The 20,850-nt window shown below is 34.8% G+C and overlaps 1 protein-coding gene and 1 long non-coding RNA gene across 3 annotated transcripts in view; both read left to right on the forward strand.

Moving 5' to 3' along the window:
- The window catches only part of LOC143047660 (neuronal acetylcholine receptor subunit alpha-6-like), a 67,308-nt gene that overhangs the window by 7,873 nt on the left and 38,585 nt on the right, over positions 1–20,850 (forward strand). The window lies entirely within an intron of this gene.
- Positions 1,787–11,654, forward strand: LOC143047657 (uncharacterized). Its single transcript, XR_012969624.1, has 3 exons — positions 1,787–2,253; positions 3,368–3,475; positions 11,498–11,654. It is a non-coding gene; the product is annotated as an uncharacterized LOC143047657 (long non-coding RNA).

Raw genomic sequence — 20,850 nt, forward strand, 5'->3', positions numbered from 1 at the left:
AATATATAATGTGAGAAAGATCTTTACAGCAGAATGCATCGAGTGTGTAGGTAAAAGTAGACTCTTTAGTTAGCTGAACCGTGAAGTCATTACAAATGTATTAGGTCTCATTTCGGTAGTCTAGTCCTACAAACAGATAGATTGGTTATCTGTCGGACTAGTCTTCTCTTAAGGAGGAAAGTGTACCTAACTTAATAATGACTTCATGGTTTCAGCTAGCAAGCAAGCTATCAAATACAAAGGTAGTTAGATTCCAAAATTGATCTTCAACAAAAACAGGTATAGAAGCAAACCAAACTGCAGCAATACCTAAGTATACGCTAATAATGCTAGCTTTGAAAAGTGAAAAGACGCTCATAGTTTGTAACTTTGCATTGTCTTTCAAGGGTTTCGAGTATGAAAGTTTGTGTACACGTGAAATGCGAGCTTGAAGAAAGAGTGTATTATTTTACATTTGTAAACATGCTTCATTCGTTAAAAATTTCCGACAGGTGGATCAGACGCATGATTAACAACATTGAATTTTCCTCTGCCGAGTCAATAGGAAGATTTAAAAAAATTCTCTCCTTACTTTTTAAATTCATATTTCAAAGTTTTAGGCACTAGAATTTACAATCATGTCGGAAATTTGGACATTAAAACGAAAAAAAAATGTTTAGATAAAATCGCGAATATGGAATATGGAAACTGTATTTTGTTTCGTCTGTGGGTTGCTTTCTCAAAGACTAAAACTTTATGTCCGTTTTTTCTCTCACATAATTTTGTAAATTAAAGTCGAATGCAAGTCTTCTTTCAATATTTAATTAGTCACAAAAAAGAAAAGATCATCACTATATACTTAGGGGCTACTCTGTTTTTGATTGGCGAGCTCTCTTTTTATAGCGTTTTTTAATTGTTTTCTTATTTATGGAAGATTTCTTGTTTTGAGCACTTCTGAAATATCTAATTGATGAAGTTTAGTTATCTTAGACCATCTTTTCATCTTTATGATTTAAAAAGTAAATTCACAAAAATACTGAACTAGGAAAATTTAAAACGGAAAGTCCCTAATTAAATGGCAAAATCAAAAGCTCAACAATTCAGACGAATGGATAACAACTGTCATATTCCTGACTTGGTACAGGCATTAGCTTATGTTGAAAATGGTGGATTAAACCTGGTTTTATAGCTAGCTAAACCTCTCAACTTTGTGACAGTCGAATCAAATTCCAATATATTGATAACGATGTGTGAACAAAACAGGCATAAAAGGTAAAAATGTAAAAAATATGGTGACAGCAGTCAACATTACATGTTATAATCTAATTCACTATATAAAAAACTAATATGTAACATAGAATCACATATAGGCATTTAGACAAAGTACATTAGCAAAAATGAAAGACATTAGCAAAAATGAAAGACAATAATACAAAAAATTACAAAAGCACAATAACATAATGACAGGATTTATAACTGTCTTTCAGTTGTATTGTACCGTCTATGATATTTTTTTACATTTAATTTTTAGCCTCTGGAGATCTTATAATTTTGTATTTATCAGTATACTACTTGCCAGTGCATACAAACGTAAAATTTCCTTTTTATATCAATACATTTGATAAGAGGTTATAGCTAAACAGTTATCCTCTGTTCATTGTTTCTGTATATTTTCATGCGACTTTTATGTTCCTAATTATCTTGTACGCACGTGTTATGTAATCTTTTAATGATGTCATGATATATCAAACATGCAATAAATAATAAGTATATTAAGCAACAAAAAAAAGTGATTTTAATGAGGTAGGCACTTAAAGTTAACCATCGAGAGACGTTAACCACCGAGAGTCGGTTTTTAGACCCGCCCAGTGCACCTAAGCACGCCTACTTTTGGAGCTCTTTAGTATGAAGATAAGAAAAATATACGAAATTACGGAACTGTGTACCATGTTTTATCCTTGTTGTTGGTGTTTATTGCGCATGCGCACAAAGCACGGTGATAGTTACGGTTACTGACTCAGGAACCTTGTATATTATATACCTCGGTTTACAGACGTTTAATAAACTGGATCCCTGTTGTGTTCACTTATCGGTACACTACGATGGAATTACGGACCAGTTTAACATAAACATGGTAAATAGATAGACAGCTGATAATCATAATTGATTAAGAAATAACCTGGAAGAAGAAATGAGTTAACTATTGATTATAACAGAGACGAGAATGCCATCGTGTTTGTTCTGCTAAAAAAAGCAGGAACATTGGAGTTTATGGTTAGATTTTAAATATTTCTTGTCTCCAAACTGGGTAAATTTGATATAGTAACACCCCCCCCCCCCTTTTTAAATAACTCGAGAACCACACATCGCGCTCGCTTAACAAAGTAACAATAAGAAATAATTATTGTTAGTTTCAAGAATAATTAATCGTCAAAACTTATCCCCTCCCCGACATCAAAGGAAGTTAAATGTATTATCCCAAAATTAGACCAAATTATTATGATATAAGGACGTCTTGACAGGCTATTATTTTATTTTGTTTTGTTGGTTTTTTTTTTTTGCTTTGACGTCTTCCTCCTGTATGAAAAAAACATAATAGACCCCCCTTTTTCCCCATAATATAGTTTTTTAAGAAGTCATAATTATTTGGACTACCCCTGAATATATTTCAGACAGACTCTTCTCTAAAAAAATGTAAACATGATTTGAGAGAAATCTTTGGAATAGTTTTTTAAATGATTTAATTATTATGTCATGTATATAATTAACATTAACATAGTTATAAACTGAGACTACTAGTATAACACATAGTGTTATAGTAGTCTCAGCTATAAACTTTCCATTGTATTGACCAATACGACTAACTCATGGTATGCTCTTTCCCATAAATGTCACAATATCAATATATTACAATAAAACTGATAGTTTGATGACATTGTTTAAGACTATTGACCTCAGGTCAGCCTAAACTTAGTTTAAAACTGTAATTTATTCATTAAAACAGTTCAAGACATGTACCTTCTGAAATGTGATTGCATCAAAATTAAACCTAAGGCATAACATACTTAGTGTGCAGGAAGTGCCACCAAATAAATACTGATTTGTAAAATTAGATGATGATATTTGTGAAGTCAAAGATATTATAGCTAGTTATAACTGGTTTTAGATATAAATCTGAGTAAAAGGTTGATTTATATGTGCTCTTTCATGTTTAGATTATAATTTAGATTTAATCTTTTGAAGTTTTTTTTATAATATTAAGACATTAAAATCACAATTATTTATTTATATACAAAAAAATAATTTTTGTCCTTTTTTAGTTGAATGACTGTACACAAACATTATACACACATAATTTTGATAATTCTGTAATGTTTTTTTTCTATAGCCCCAGAATATGACAAAAGACTTATTAACCCAGATTTACAAAAAATAGAAATAGATCAGCTACCATAAGACTGCTATGACAAAAATTCTGCAGTTTCCAGAATTTGAGGTAGAGTATAGTTAGGAATAGTTTGATTATGCAGATGCTTAGTTTGCCATAAACAATTATGCCCTTGATACAAAAGCAGAGGAAACAAAAAAGTATGAAAATAGTTGAAAAAAGTAATCATTATTACCTAGTCATATACTGTAAATAGAAAAAGAGAAAAGCACTGGTTATGATTTGGTATTTTTAATAGCATTATCATTTGTCCATAACTTGGAATATATACTGGATTGAGCTTGACATTTATTTAATATCATTGACACATGGTTGCAAGAAATGAAAGATGGTAATTTAAACCTAGCAATTTTATTAAGATTTAAAAAAAAGCTTTTGATTTGGTAGAATATGACTTTCTTTGTTTAAAGCTCGACATGTATGGATTTAGTGAGACTACTGTTAGTTTTTTTAAGTCGTACCTGAATAACAAAAGGTATACATTTGTAATGTTAACTCTGAACAACAACATGTAAAATTTGGTGTTCCCCAATGTTCTATACCTTGTCCTCTATTGTTTGTGCTATTTATAAATGACCTTCCCTTATGCATTAAAAATTGTGAAACAGACCTATATCGTTGTATATGCTGATGACACCACTATTCATAAATCAGGGGGAAACATCTAGAAAATATAAATGATGATGTTCAAGAAGATTTATACAGGATTGAAGAGTGGTGTAAAATGAATAACATGTTCATAGATGCAAATGAAACAAATGTTTGATTACTGGAACAAAGCAGAAACTATTCAGACTTTTCAACCAAACTTGATAATAAATTAAAGTATTACAAAATTCTTCATGTGAAAAAATATTAGTTTCAAAATTGACAGCCCACTAAGTATCTGGAGAAATCAAATTGACCAAGGTTGTGCTAATATATCATCAAGAATATACCATCTTTCTTAAATACATTTTTTTTTATATAACTGCAAGAAAACATAATACAATGGGTGTTCTGCCCCTAATTTACTACTGTTGTATTATTTGGGATGAATGTAAAAAATGAGGGATAACAAGAATTTTAAAAATCCAAAAAAAGGGCAGCATGATAAATTCTAGATGCAGATCCGTTATCCCTCTTGGTATATAGGAGCACTATATTCTATGTTAACCTCCGACAGTAGGTATAAACAAATACTGTTGATAGACGGTATATAGGAGCACTATATTCCATGTTAACCACCGACGGTAGGTATAGACAAATACTGGTGATAGACAGTATATAGGAGCACTATATTCTATGTTAACCACTGACGGTAGGTATAGCCAAATACTGTTGATAGACGGTATATAGGACCACTATATCTTATGTTAACCACCGACGGTAGGTATAGACAAATACTGGTGATAGACGGTATATAGGAGCACTATATTGTATGTTAACCACCGACGGTAGTTATAAACAAATACTTTTGATAGACGGTATATACGAGCACTATATTGTATGTTAATTACCGACAGTAGGTATAGACAAATACTGTTGATAGACGGTATATAGGAGCACTATATTGTATGTTAACTACCGACAGTAAGTATAGACAGATACTGTTGATAGACGGTATATAGGACCACTATATTGTATGTTAACCACCGACAGTAGGTATAGACAAATACTGTTGATAGATGGTATATAGGAGCACTATATTGTATGTTAACTACCGACGGTAGGTATAGACAAATACTGTTGATAGATGGTATATATGAGCACTATATTGAATGTTAACCACCGACGGAGGTATAGACAAATACTGTTGATAGATGGTATATAGGAGAACTATATTGTATGTTAACTACGGACGGTAGGTATAGACAAATACTGTTGATAGACGGTATATAGGAGCACTATATTGTATGTTAACTACCGACAGTAGGTATAGACACATACTGTTACTAGACGGTATATAGGAGCACTATATTGTAGGTATAGACAAATACTGTTGATAGATGGTATATAGGTGCACTATATTGTATGTTAACTACCGACGGTAGGTATAGACAAATACTGTTGATAGATGGTATATAGGAGCACTATATTGTATGTTAACCACCGACGGTAGGTATAGACAAATACTGTTGATAGATGGTATATAGGAGAACTATATTGTATGTTAACTACCGACGGTAGGTATAGACAAATACTGTTGATAGACGGTATATAGGAGCACTATATTGTATGTTAACTACCTACAGTAGGTATAGACACATACTGTTACTAGACGGTATATGGGAGCACTATATTGTATGTTAACCACCGACGGTAGGTATAGACATATACTGTAGATAGATGGTATATAGGAGCACTATATTGTATGTTAACTACCGACAGTAGGTATAGACAAATACTGTTGATAGACATCAACGGTATATGGGAGCACTATATTGTATGTTAACCACCGACGGTAGGTATAGACAAATACTGTTGATAGACGGTATATAGGAGCACTATATTGTATGTTAACCACCAACGGTAGGTATAGACAAATACTCTTGATAGACGGTATATAGGAGCACTATATTGTATGTTAACTACCGACGGTAGGTATAGACAAATACTGTTGATAGACGGTATATAGAAGCACTATATTGTATGTTAACTACCGACGGTAGGTATAGACAAATACTGTTGATAGCAGTATATGGGAGCATTATATTGTATGTTAACCACCGACGGTAGGTATAGACATATACTATTGATAGATGGTATATAGGAGCACTATATTGTATGTTAACTACCGACAGTAGGTATAGACAAATACTGTTGATAGACGGTATATGGGAGCATTATATTGTATGTTAACCACCGACGGTAGGTATAGACAAATACTGTTGATAGACGGTATATACATTGTAGGAGCACTATATTGTATGTTAACCACCGACGGTAGGTATAGACAAATACTGTTGATAGACGGTATATAGAAGCACTATATTGTATGTTAACTACCAACAGTAGGTTTAGACAAATACTGTTGATAGACAGTATATGGGAGCATTATATTGTATGTTATCCATCGACGGTAGGTATAGACATATACTGTTGATAGATGGTATATAGGAGCACTATATTGTATGTTAACTACCGACAGTAGGTATAGACAAATACTGTTGATAAACGGTATATGGGAGCTTTATATTGTATGTTAACCACCGACGGTAGGTATAGACAAGTACTGGTGATAGACGGTATATAGGAGCACTATATTGTATGTTAACCACTGACGGTAGGTATAGAAAAATACTGTTGATAGACGGTATATAGGAGCACTATATCTTATGTTAAGCACCGACGGTAGGTATAGACAAATACTGGTGATAGACGGTATATAGGAGCAACTACCGACAGTAGGTATAGACAGATACTGTTGATAGACGGTATCAAAGAGCACTATATTGTATGTTAACCAGCGACGGTAGGTATAGACAAATACTGTTGATAAACGGTATATAGGTGCACTATATTGTATGTTAACTACCGACAGTAGGTATAGACAAATACTGTTGATAAACGGTATATAGGAGCACTATATTGTATGTTAACTACCGACAGTAGGTATAGACAAATACTGTTGATAGACGGTATATAGGAGCACTATATTGTATGTTAACTACAAACAGTAGGTATAGACTAAAACTCTTGATAGACGGTATATAGGAGCACTATATTGTATGTTAACCACCGACGGTAGGTATAGACAAATACTGTTGATAGACGGTATATACACATGTAGGAGCACTATATTGTATGTTAACCACCGACGGTAGGTATAGACAAATACTGTTGATAGATGGTATATAGGAGCACTATATTGTATGTTAACTACCGAAGGTAGGTATAGATAAATACTGTTGATAGACGGTATATAGGAGCACTATATTGTATGTTAACTACCGACAGTAGGTATAGACACATATTGTTGATACACGGTATATAGGAGCAGTATATTGTATGTTAACTACCAACGGTAGGTATAGACAAATACTGTTGATAGACGGTTTATGGGAGCACTATATTGTCTGTTAACCACCGACGGTAGGTATAGACAAATACTGTTGATAGACGGTATATGGGAGCACTATATTGTCTGTTAACCACCGACGGTAGGTATAGACAAATACTGTTGATGGATGGTATATAGGAGAACTATATTGTATGTTAACTACCGACGGTAGGTATAGACAAATACTGTTGATAGACGGTATATAGGAGCACTATATTGTATGTTAACTACCGACAGTAGGTATAGACAAATACTGTTGATAGACGGTTTATAGGAGCACTATATTGTATGTTAACTACCGACAGTAGGTATAGACACATACTGTTGATACACGGTATATAGGAGCGCTATATTGTATGTTAACTACCGACGGTATGTATAGACTAATACTGTTGATAGACGGTATATGGGAGCACTATATTGTATGTTAACCACCGACGGTTGGTATAGACAAATACTGTTGATAGACGGTACATAGGAGCACTATATTGTATGTTAACCACCGACGGTAGGTATAGACAAATACTGTTGATAGACGGTATATAGGAGCACTATATTGTATGTTAACTACCGACAGTAGGTGTAGACAAATACTGTTGAAAGACGGTATATAGGAGCACTATATTGTATGTCAACTACCGACAGTAGGTATAGACAGATACTGTTGATAGACGGTATATAGGAGCACTATATTGTATGTTAACCACTGACGGTAGGTATAGACAAATACTGTTGATAGATGGTATATAGGAACACTATATTGTATGTTAACTACCGACGGTAGGTATAGACAAATACTGTTGATAGATGGTATATAGGAGCACTATATTGTCTGTTAACCACCGACGGTAGGTATAGACAAATACTGTTGATAGATGGTATATAGGAGCACTATATTGTATGTTAACTACCGACGGTAGGTATAGACAAATACTGTTGATAGACGGTATATAGGAGCACTATATTGTATGTTAACTACCGACAGTAGGTATAGACACATACTGTTATTAGACGGTATATAGGAGCACTATATTGTATGTTTACCACCGACGGTAGGTATAGACAAATACTGTTGATAGACGGTATATGGGAGCACTATATTGTATGTTAACCACCGACGGTAGGTATAGACAAATACTGTTGATAGACGGTATATACATTGTAGGAGCACTATATTGTATGTTAACCACCGATGGTAGGTATAGACAAATACTGTTGATAGACGGTATATAGAAGCACTATATTGTATGTTGACAAATACTGTTGATAGACGGTTAATGGGAGCATTATTTTGTATGTTAACCACCGACGGTAGGTATAGACAAATACTGTTAATAGACGGTATATGGGAGCACTATATTGTATGTTAACCACCGACGGTAGGTATAGGCATATACTGTTGATAGATGGTATATAGGAGCACTATATTGTATGTTAACTACCGACAGTAGGTCCAGAGCTCCAGATAAGAATTCACAAATTGGGGTTTTTACCCACCATTTTTTTACGTTATTGGGTAATAAAGATTTTTAATTGCATTATCAATTTCAGTTCACCCCTCAAGCAAATATCAAATTGGGTTTTTAACCACTAAGCTCCTTTATGTATTGGGTTTTTTCATCAACACAATATTGAATATTCAGGCATAATCACATTATATCAACCTCAGATGTTTTTCCATCTTAAGTATGTGTGTTAGCTGTTTTATTTAGTTTATTCACTGACGAGCAATTGTACATTTTATTTATGTCCCGTTTTAAACGTTCTTCCAATTTTTTATTTTCTCACAACTTATATAAACTGCAACTGGTGTCACTAGTTGGACAGTAACTAATTACCTTTCTAGAGCCCATATGATAACCCTACAGTTTAGTTGGGGTAGGCGTGGTCCGGTTAAGTGTTTAGATTTTTATGTGAAATTTAGGTGCTGTAAGGAAGTTTTGCCAGTACTTTCACCTATTTGCCAAACCTACTTTAAAAAAAAAAATAATAAGTAGTTCCCAGATTTGAGATATACCTTTCACTTTTTACAACTGATTTCGTTTTTGACGTAACCCTGTGTTTATCTATCTAGCAATGTTCTCTTTAAGGTATGCAAACACGCACGTGTGTTTGATGGATGCTTCATAAAAACACTACATGTAGCTGAATTTTGTTATTATCATAACTTTCCCTAAGCTATCAAAAAGAAAGAAGATGAAAACATGCGGACATTTACTTTCGTTTTAAATCATTGTATGTTATGATAAGTCCCGAGCAATTCGAAAAAATATGACAACATGACACACGCTAATTGGATAAACGCCGAGAAGATCGAAATGTTTTCATATTCACGTGTAGGGGTAAATTCAGTAAATAAATATACGTCATCAGGGACCGCCCATTTAGGGGAGAGCTTTCTGTATAACACTGAAGTCATATGCTCTTCTGATTGGTAGATAATGTTTGTAATAAATATTTTTTGGCAGATGGATCAAAACTAGAGTTGAAAAAAAATAAAAAATAAATGCTGAATGTACTAATTTTTTTTACTACAGGGTTGAAAAGTAATGGGGGTCAGTTTAGAAATTCAGTTCGAATCTACATTGTTTGTAAACAAGGCCATGTGAGTGCCCAAAAATGCCGCATGACCCTATGTTTTTATTAGTGCAAAAGATAGGGCTACACTTGTACTTTCATGAATGTTATATGAAAGTTTCCAATTTCTAAAGGTAAATCAGGTATAAATTTAATTCCATACATAGATTAGCATTAAAGTCAATGGGAGATTTTTTACTGAATTTACCCCTTGTACCTGTTGAGCAACGGAAAATTCCAACAGGGACCCATTTCAGCTACTTGATGCAGGGCTCTATTTTTAGAACGATAGGACATTTCCAATTATAAATGTTATAAAATAGATTTACGCTACGACTGTGATCAGATAAGGGTAAATAACGCAAACGATAGCGAGTAAAAGCGTTAAAAACTCATGGTTTTGGCATATAATTGGGTTTTCCTTTGAATTAATTGGGTTATTGAACCCTGCAATGGGCAATTGCATTGGGTTTTTAATTATTTTTATTGCGTGATCACGCAAATACGCAGCTTATCTGGAGCTCTGGGTAGGTATAGACAAATACTGTTGATAGACATCAACGGTATATGGGAGCACTATATTGTATGTTAACCACCGACGGTAGGTATAGACAAATACTGTTGATAGACGGTATATAGGAGCACTATATTGTATGTTAACTACCGACGGTAGGTATAGACAAATACTGTTGATAGACGGTATATAGGAGCACTATATTGTATGTTAACTACCGACGGTAGGTATAGACAAATACTGTTGATAGACGGTATATGGGAGCATTATATTGTATGTTAACCACCGACGGTAGGTATAGACATATACTGTTGATAGATGGTATATAGGAGCACTATATTGTATGTTAACTACCGACAGTAGGTATAGACAAATACTGTTGATAGACGGTTTATGGGAGCACTATGTTGTATGTTAACCACCTACGGTAGGTATAGACAAATACTGTTGATAGACGGTATATAGGAGCTCTTTATTGCATGTTAACCACCGACGGTAGGAATAGACAAATACTGTTGATGGATGGTGCAAAGGAGTACTATATCGTATGTTAACCACTGACGGTAGGTATAGACAAATACTGTTGATAGACGGTATATAGGAGGACTGTATTGTATGTTAACCACCGACGGTAGGTATAGACAAATACTCTTGATATACGGTATATAGGAGTATTGTATTTTATGTCAAACATCGACGATAGGTATAGACAAAATCCGACAAATACTGTATACAGACAGTGTATAGAAGTACTGTATTGTATGGTAAACACTGACGGTTGGTATGGACAATTTCTGTATCATGCATCAATTGTAAATAAAAGTATCATGTGAGTGACACAGGCTCATTGAAGCCTCTAATTTATCATTTTCTCTATTACATGCATGATAACTGCAACAATTGAATTGAAATAAAAGTGATAATATTTCTGTTGTAGGTTATCAAGATTTAGTGTTTCCATACAAGTGATAAAGATTGAACAACAAAAACATCTCAAACTTTACAGGACAGAGTAGACTTTTTTCACTGTGTTTAGTTTTGTCTTTATTTCTAAATTATGATACCTTTAAAAAAACCAATAAAATATGGAATAACATTTATTTCTATCTTATAAAGTGGAGTGAAGAAATAAGGGGTCATTGAAAACATAAGAATATATTGCTATCATATATTGCAATATTGCAGATCAGCAGATCATACATTTGCTATAGCACATAAATATGGGACCAATAATTTCAAGTTGCCTTTTAAAAAAGACCTTATTAATGTTATGCGAGATACCACCAAAGACCACTAGGTGTTGATCAAATGATATTGTAAATAAGAGGGTTGTCCAAAATATTTCCAACAGCTGTTTGATATACACTACCTTAATCAAACCACAATGGTAAAAAAACAGTTTTGGTCAGTCTTAAAAGAAGCAAATATAATTTAGAAAAAGTGCAAGCTGTTGATAAAAACTACAAATAACTGCCAGTCCTAAATGTGGGTGGAGATTACCATTTAGCACAAATGAGTTTCTGGACTAAAGAAAGTAATTTCGGTACAAACCGATTATACCCTTTCAAAAACTATGTGTAGTCCCTTTTATAAAAGTGGCAGATTATCTTTCTATCTAGAGTATCTATGACAACTAACTGCTGCTCCTAGTGACGTTAGTCTTTGGTTTTTGAAAAGATTGGATATATTGTCACAATTCTTTTCTAAGGTACCGGTCTGATAAACAGGAAGTAGCCAGATTAGCTACTAAATATATGCACACTGAAATATAGTCCCTTAAAATCCCCATGGCTGTGTACATGTTCAGATACGAACTATGAAAATTTTATTTATATCTTTAGAGAAGTAAAATCAAGTATGTATGTCTTTAGTTTTGTCAAATTGCTGTCTTGTTTTGTCCTGTTATTAGGTAACAGTACTGATACAATACTGTAAAAATACGGAGATGTGGTATGATTGCAAATGAGACGCCTACATGTATCCACTGAAGTTCAAATAAAGTGGATGTAAGCAGTTATATGCAACCATACAGCCTTCAACAATGAGAAAAATCATATAAAATAGACCCTTGTAAACAGGTGTTGATCAAATGATATTGTAAATAAGAGGGTTGTATATTTATATGACGGTATAATACTAAACCCCTAACAGGAGGGATTGTGCCTGATATTCATATGATGAAGACATAATCTTTCAATCAGTTTAATTGAAGTCTGGAGCTAGCATGTCAGTTAACTGCTAGTAGTCTGTTGTTATTTATGTATTATTGTCATTTTGTTTATTTTCTTTTGTTTCATATTCTGACATCGGACTCGGACTTCTCTTAAACTGAGTTTTACTGTGCGTATTGTTTCGCGTTTGTTTTTTCTACATTGGCTACAGGTATAGGGGAGGGTTGAGATCTCAAAAACATGTTTAATCCCGCCGCAATTTTGCGCCTGTCCCAAGTTAGGAGCCTCTGACCTTTGTTAGTCTTGTATGATTTATAATTTTAGTTTCTTGTGTATAATTCGGAGCTTAGTATGACGTCCATTATCACTGAACTAGTATACATATTTGTTTAGGGGCCAGCTGACGGACACCTCCGTGTGCGGGAGTTTCTCACTACATTGAAGATCTATCGGTGGCCTTCGGCTGTTGTCTGCTCTATGGTCGGGTTGTTGTCTCCTTAACACATTCTCCATTTCCATACTCAATTTTATAGTATGATTTACATCTGCAATAATCACGAAACAATCAGAGACAAGTTTGGGTCTAAATCTGTATGTCCCACATAATCAAATTGACCGAAGAGATAGGCGAAAGATACTAAAGGCTTATTCAAACACATAAGTCAATAATAAACTGACAAAACCACGGCAAAAAAAAAAGAGAAAGATTAAAAAACCAACAACAGAATGCAAAACACAACAAAGAACATCACAGACTGAACAAAACGAACCTCGCCAAAAAACTGGTGTGACCAAATGACTAATTTATCTCAGCCTTACATTATTTAGCAGACCCTTTATTATACCAAACCAAACAAAGTTCTTTATGGTACAATGTTTTTGATCCATCGGTCTGTCAGTCCTGTTCTCGTTATTGCAACTCCTCTGAAACCACATAACAGAGTTTTATAAATTTTTGTAGATAATGAGGAAATTATGAAATTATCAATTCATTGATTTTCTATATACTCCTACAACAGTTTGTCATAAAATCTGTCTAAAGACCACAACAGAGTTTCATAATTTTTTTAGATAGTTAGGACATGCTATGTAAATGTGCTTATTGGCAGAAAATCATGATTAATTTTTTTATGCCCCACCTACGATAGTAAATTGGCATTAGTTTTCCGGTCTATGCGTCTGCTCCTTCGTCCGTTTTCTCGCTTCAGGTTAAATGTTTTGGTCAAGGTAGTTTTTGTTGAAGGTCAGGTCCAATAAACTTGAAACTTAGTACATATGTTTCCAATAATATGTTTTTTTCTAAGCTTAATGCCAAAGAATGTTTTTTTCTCCTATTTCACGGTCCACTGAACAAAGAAAAATGAAAGGGCAAGTGGGGAACGGTGTACGATGGACACATTCTTGTTTTTGTCGAGCTTGCGACTTTTGTCGCAGAAAGCTCGACATAGGAATGGTGATCCGGCGGCGGCGGCGGCGACAGCGTTAGTTCACTTCTTAAAAGCTTTATATTTTAGACGGCGAACGACCTGGATGCTCCATACTTTAAATACAGGTGCCTTAAGTTTGGAAGTTTCCGTCTGTCACATGTCCATTGTCCTTGAACTCATTTTCATGGTTCAATGACTACTTGAAAAAAAGTTAAGAGTTTTTGTAATTTCTCTCATATTATGGGTAACTATGTTTAGTATTTGCGTACCTTGGTCAGCATGCCCATCAAACAGTTTTCACTTGACCTCGCCATCATTTCATGGATCAGTGAAAAGGGTTAAGTTTTTGGTGGTCAAGTCTATATCTCAGATACTATATGAAATATGTCTTGTATATTTGCATGGTGTATTGAAGGATTGTAAGGTGTAAATGTCCAACTGGCAGGTGTCATCTGATCTTGACCTCATTTCCTTGGTTCAATGGTCAGAGTTTTGTTCGTTTTTTCTAATACTATATGCAATAGGTCAACTTTATTTGGTGTCTGGAAATATCTTATGATGTCAGTCTCGCAAGTCTCATTTGACCTTGACCTCATTTTCGAGGTTCATTGTTCAGTGTTTAGTTTTTGTGCCAAGTGTCATCTGACCTTGACCTGATTTGTATTGAATGATTGTAAGGTGTAAATGTATTCCTCATTTTGGTCATATGACCTTGATCTCATTTTCTTTGGTCATGTTATTAATAAGTTTATGTGATAATTGTAGTAAAACTTTATATTTAGGTCTATCAACATAAATAAGGCGAGAAATTTCAACGTGTGTACTCTTGTTAGGAATTAGGAACTATATGCCTTCTGAACTTAGAATTTCGGCCTAAATATACTTCTGCATATCTTCTGAAATTACACAACAGAATTTCATGCGTGTTTGAACTAAATAATCTGTTGAAATTGTGTTTGCTTAGTGACAATGTCGGGCTGTAAAGTATGTGAGCGTGCTCACAAAGGTTCTTTGATTACACACAGTCAATGCATTGTCTGTGCTTCCCAGATACAGTCTGTATGCATTTTCTTTGTTGTACATTAAATTAAGTTTATGTATTGTACGTCGTTCTTAGTCTTTATACATTGTTTATATGCTTTGACTATGAGTCTAAGATACTTCTATTGTCGGTATATCTTAGATTTAGTCGGTTACATGTAACACTGTCTATGGATCAGAGACACAGTATGTATACATTGTAAGTTGTTCCAAGTTGAAATAAAAGTCTGTATGTTTTGCCTGTTACTGCAAGATAAAGTGTGTGCACTGCCTGTGGCTCTTATATACAGTCTGTATGCATTTTCTGTATGCTTTATCTATGGGTCTAATTTTTATATACAGTCTGTATACAAACTGTATCTCTGACCCATATACAGTGTCCAAAAAAACTCTGTTTTAAGATCTCTAACCCATATACAGTGTGAAAATGATCTTTGGTTCTAAGATGCATTTTGTTTGATTGGCTGAATGCTTAGTATATATTGGTTTCGATATATGGTCTGTATGTATTGTATGGATCTTATATATTTGTATTTTTTTCCATCTGATGAGTAAGCCTTTTTCAACTGATTTTTATAGTTCGTTCTTATGTTGTACTGTTTCACCAAAGTCCCAGGTTATTGGAGGTTTGGGATCCCGCTAACATGTTTAACCCCGCCACATTCTCTATGTATGTGCCTGTCCCAAGTTAGGAGACTATAATTCAGTGGTTGTCGTTTGTTTATATGTTACATATTTGTTTTTCGTTCATTTTTTGTATATAAATTAGGTCGTTAGTTTTTTCGTTTAAATTGTTTCACATTGTCATTTCGGGACTTGTTATAGGTGACTATGCGGTATGGGCTGTGATCATTGTTGAAGGCCGTACGGTGCCTTTAGTTGTTAATTTCTGTGCCATTTTGGTCTCTTGTGGAGAGTTGTCAGTAGTGTTTGTGGGACAGAATGAACCCATAAAGGTGGACGTCGGACGCTGACGCTATATTTGGACCTGGGTGTGAATGCCGACCCCCATATTTGGGCCTTAACGCGGACGCCATGGTCGACCATGAAATCGGGACGCGAATTTGAGGTTGGACCGTATGATTCGGACATCGAGACACCGACGCCATATTTGGGCTTGGACGCTATACCTTAATGTTATACCAGTAACGAATTATAAAATTCGTAATAACGATTTAAATTCGTGATTTCGAATTCAAATTATATTTGTGGGAGGTCCTATGGGCGTCCGTAGCTTTCCGACTTATTTGAACCACTTAATTAATATCCTATGGTCCTGTTTAACATGACATCTCAAATAATTAAATTAAGAGATAAAGCACATCTGGTGATTAAAAATAAGTATCTTTATACACTTTCTTTCAATAACATGTTTACAGGTGTACACTTTTTTATTTGGTTCTAATTAACGGACACCAATTATAAAAATATAGTCTGTGACATTAAATAATTATCTTTATCTTTTAGATAAGCATGACAACCGTAAACATTGAGTAGTATTGCATTCCAACTCATTTCAACCACATATAATTACTATCATATGAATAGGATTTCAACCCAAATGATTAATTAAAGTCACGTCTGGTCATTTAAAATTGTTTCTCATTTAACATAATCTTAACTATATATTTGAAAATTCCACGGTCGTAGTTGGTTTTTATCTTCAAAAATTACACGGATAATATATTTAATCAATCAATATTTATATACAAGGAGTTTGGATTGGGTTTACAGAATAGAGAATAATGGACGAAAAAATAAATAAAGAATTATATGGGCGAGAAAAATAAAGAATAAAGAAATATGACCAAAATAAATATAAAGAGTAGTGAAATAGGGACTAGTGAAATATATCGAATAGAGAAATATACGGCTGCTTAAATATAAGGAATTAAGAATTATGGGATGTTAAACTAAAAAAAAATTATAAAGGAATACAAACAAATACGACTGTTACAGTATATAATTGCAGTAGCATTTTTTGTTTGTTTGTGCACGTGCAAGAATTATGTCCGTGTAGAAAAACAAGAACCGGTTTGAACCGGTATAAATGAGATGATTCTGGCTCTGTAGGTGGCCGGCTCTTAGCATACGGTCCAATCAAACAAGTTTTATGTCTATATAGTCCTTAACATAAAATTATGATGAAGATTACTAAATGCTTAAGGAAGAAAGATGATCAGGAGGATTCATTAATTATACAGAAACACAAAAAATTGTATTGACTATAATAATTATTTCAACCGTATAGAAGATAAATTAGTCTACTGTACTTATATAGTTATACACAACACATTTTAACCTATTGCAAGGCAAAATTTATGTTCCTATCCAATATACCCTTTATCCCGCGGGGTGGCCTCTTTTACAAGACCTATACCTATTGTATTTATGGTAACGTGTTCTAAACATTCATGAATTATTTGCCACTGGACGTTAAGCAATCAATTACTATTTCCGTTTATTTCCTTAAATACGGCTTTGAGTATAACAAAGCTGTAAGAGAGATACTAAAGGTTTCACTGGAATTAACACTATGGACGAGTTTTGTTTATTTATTAATAGCGAAAACTCGCTTTCATCCATCGTTTGAAAATAACGTACGTGGCAATTTCAAAGTGCGCCTTGAAAAACGCTATACGTTGGATGGATCGTGGGAATGTTCATTGAAGGTGTCGTTCATACCGGAATTAGAAGCCTAAACGAGACGTATGTACTTCTGTTCCGATTTCGTGCACCAGTCGTACGTTAGGGAAAATCTCTCCATATTCTCCAGTCGATACGATTAAATGAAGATATTACGGACGTGACGTTTGGGAAACCAGTCTATTTCACGGTAACCAGGAATGAATTGTATCACATCGAATTTGTTTTGAGATGCGATCATCTTCAAATATGTCGTCTAAAAGATGACCATGTATTTCTCTTGCTATATTTTCGAAGGAAGTGAAGTAAATCTATAAGAGGAAACTACTCACTGTCATTTAGGAAATTACGAGTATGTTTAATTGCAATATTTGCTGTTAAGTGTATGTGTGGCCGCACGATCTTCAAAGACATATAAGAAGTAAGCATTCTTCCGATGAGCCACTATACCACCCAGGTGTTACCCAGAAGCAGCAAAAGCAGCAACAGCAGCAGCAGAAAAAGAAGCAGCAGCAGCAAAAGCAGCAGCAGAAGGCTTTCGTGTTTAGAATTCCTTTTGATCTCGAAAGGGACGATTTTTTCGATCCCAACATTCGAAACATGATCCTATTAGATGACCTCATGTCGACATCGGACAAAGACTCCAGAATAAATGATTTGTTTACGGAAGGGTGTCACCATAGGAATTTATCGGTCGTCGTTTTTAATCAGAATTTATACTTTGGCAAAGATCCCACCCAGAGACGAAACTGTCATTATCTCATTCTTTTTAATAACCCCATTGATCGACAGCCCATCGTGACTCTTGGCCGACAGATGTATCGTTCTCGAGGGGACTTCTTTCTCTGGAAATTTGAAGAGACAAAGAGGACACCTTTCGTGTACTTTCTTGTTGACCTAAAAGCTAGAACCCCAGAAGCCTCCAGATTGCACACAGAGGTCTTGCAAGTCGGTCAAGGAGAGACACCAGACGGACAGAGGGATGACGACCGTCTCTCGAATACTTTTGAAGACGATAGTTCGGTCTCATCAGACGAAGATATTGCCGACGAGACAACACATAGTTCGTCAGAGGATGCTGAAACACGGAAAGATCTCATCGCCTGTCAGGATTGTGGAGTACTTAGTGTTTGCTCACCTACGTGGATTAGAAGCCCAACGTCAGCAAGGTTGTGGGAATAAAAACGGCATTGCCCTTAACGATGACCGGGAAAGATGTAGAGGATGTTTTGAGTGGATTGCCCGTGACCGTTTGCTATGCAGAAGACTTGCCTAGATATGTGAGCGACAGGCGTAGAAGGTTTGTGGTCAATACGGACAACTTTGATCAAAAGGGGGGTCATTGGGTTGCATTTCATTTCCCCGCATCGGGTCCATCAGAATTTTTCGACTCCTTAGAACGATTACCGGAAAAGTACCAACGCTATTTCAGAAATGTACTCATCGTCAATGGACCGAAATACTGTGTGGTTTGCAATCAAATCCAACCCAATGATTCAGATACATGTGGCCTGTATTGCATTTATTACGTCAAATAGAGATGTCGGGACTCGAGATGAAGGACATTATCAACAACTTTTCATCCACTGACACGATTCAGAATGACAGTAAACTCGTAGCTCTATTTGGTTAAATGAAAAATAATGATACAAAAAAAAAATAATGAAAAAAGAAAAAAAAAACAGAAGAAAAGAAAAAAATAATCTTAAAACACCTACATGGATGTATAGCAGGTTTCAAGTCTTGAAAAACACTTTCTAGGGTCACTAAAAGTATCCACCCTGGAGGGTAGCCTGGTCAATAATTAAGATATAGCGTCCAGGATTTAAGCCAAAATATGGCGTCGGCGTCTCGATGTCCGAGTAAAATGGTCCAACCCGAAGTTTCCGTCTTGATTTCAGGGTCGACTATGGCGTCCGCTTTAAGGCCCAAATATGGCGTCGGCGTCTGCGCCAACTTTCGAATATGGCGTCAACGTCCGATGTCCACCTTAATGGGGGTCATTCTGTCCCACAAACACTACTGTTGTCTCATTGGCAATCATACAACATCTCCTTTTTTATATTATATATATATTATCTATACGTATATATTTTCTATATACGAATTTTACATGTTTAGATGATGCAATGAAAATTCAGAAGATATGTGGTCATATTGCTGATGGGAAACTTATCCACCAAAGACAAACGAATGTGAATCAGCCATGAGTTACACATATGTATTCATGTAAAATGCTATTCAAACCCATTCCTGACTAGATGTGACGAAAAACGAAAACTAACAGCCCGATTAATGCTGAAACGATAAACGTAAAATCAATATCAAAGACAGTGCTCCTATTTATCGTCTACCAACAGTATTTATCTATACCTACCGTCGGTGGTTAACATGCAATACAGTACTCCAATGTACCGTCTATCAACAGTATTTGTCTATAGCTACTGTCGGTAGTTAACATACAGTATAATGCTCCTATACATCGTATATCAACAGTATTTGTCTGTATCTACCGTCGGTGGTTAACATACAATACAGTGCTCCAGTACACAGTCTATTGACAATTGTCTATACCTACCGTCGGTGATTAACATGCAATATAGTGTTCCTATATACCGTCTATCAAAATAATTTATCTATACCTACCGTCGGTGATTAACATGCAATAAAATGCTCCTATATACCGTCTATTATTTTATTTTTTTCTAAACCTACCGTCGGTAGTTAACATGCGATATAGTGCTCCTATATACCGTCTATCACCAGTATTTGTCTATACCTACTGTCGGTAGTTAACATACAATATAGTGCTCCCATATACCGTCTATCAACAGTATTTGTCTATACCTACTGTCGGTAGTTAACATACAATATAGTGCTCCTATATACCATTTATCAACAGTATATGTCTATACCTACCGTTGGTGGTTAACATACAATATAATGCTCCCATATACCGTCTATCAACAGTATTTGTCTATACCTACTGTCGGTAGTTAACATAC

This window comes from Mytilus galloprovincialis, chromosome 10 (genome assembly GCF_965363235.1).
Source record: "Mytilus galloprovincialis chromosome 10, xbMytGall1.hap1.1, whole genome shotgun sequence".
NCBI classification, from domain to species: domain Eukaryota; kingdom Metazoa; phylum Mollusca; class Bivalvia; order Mytilida; family Mytilidae; genus Mytilus; species Mytilus galloprovincialis.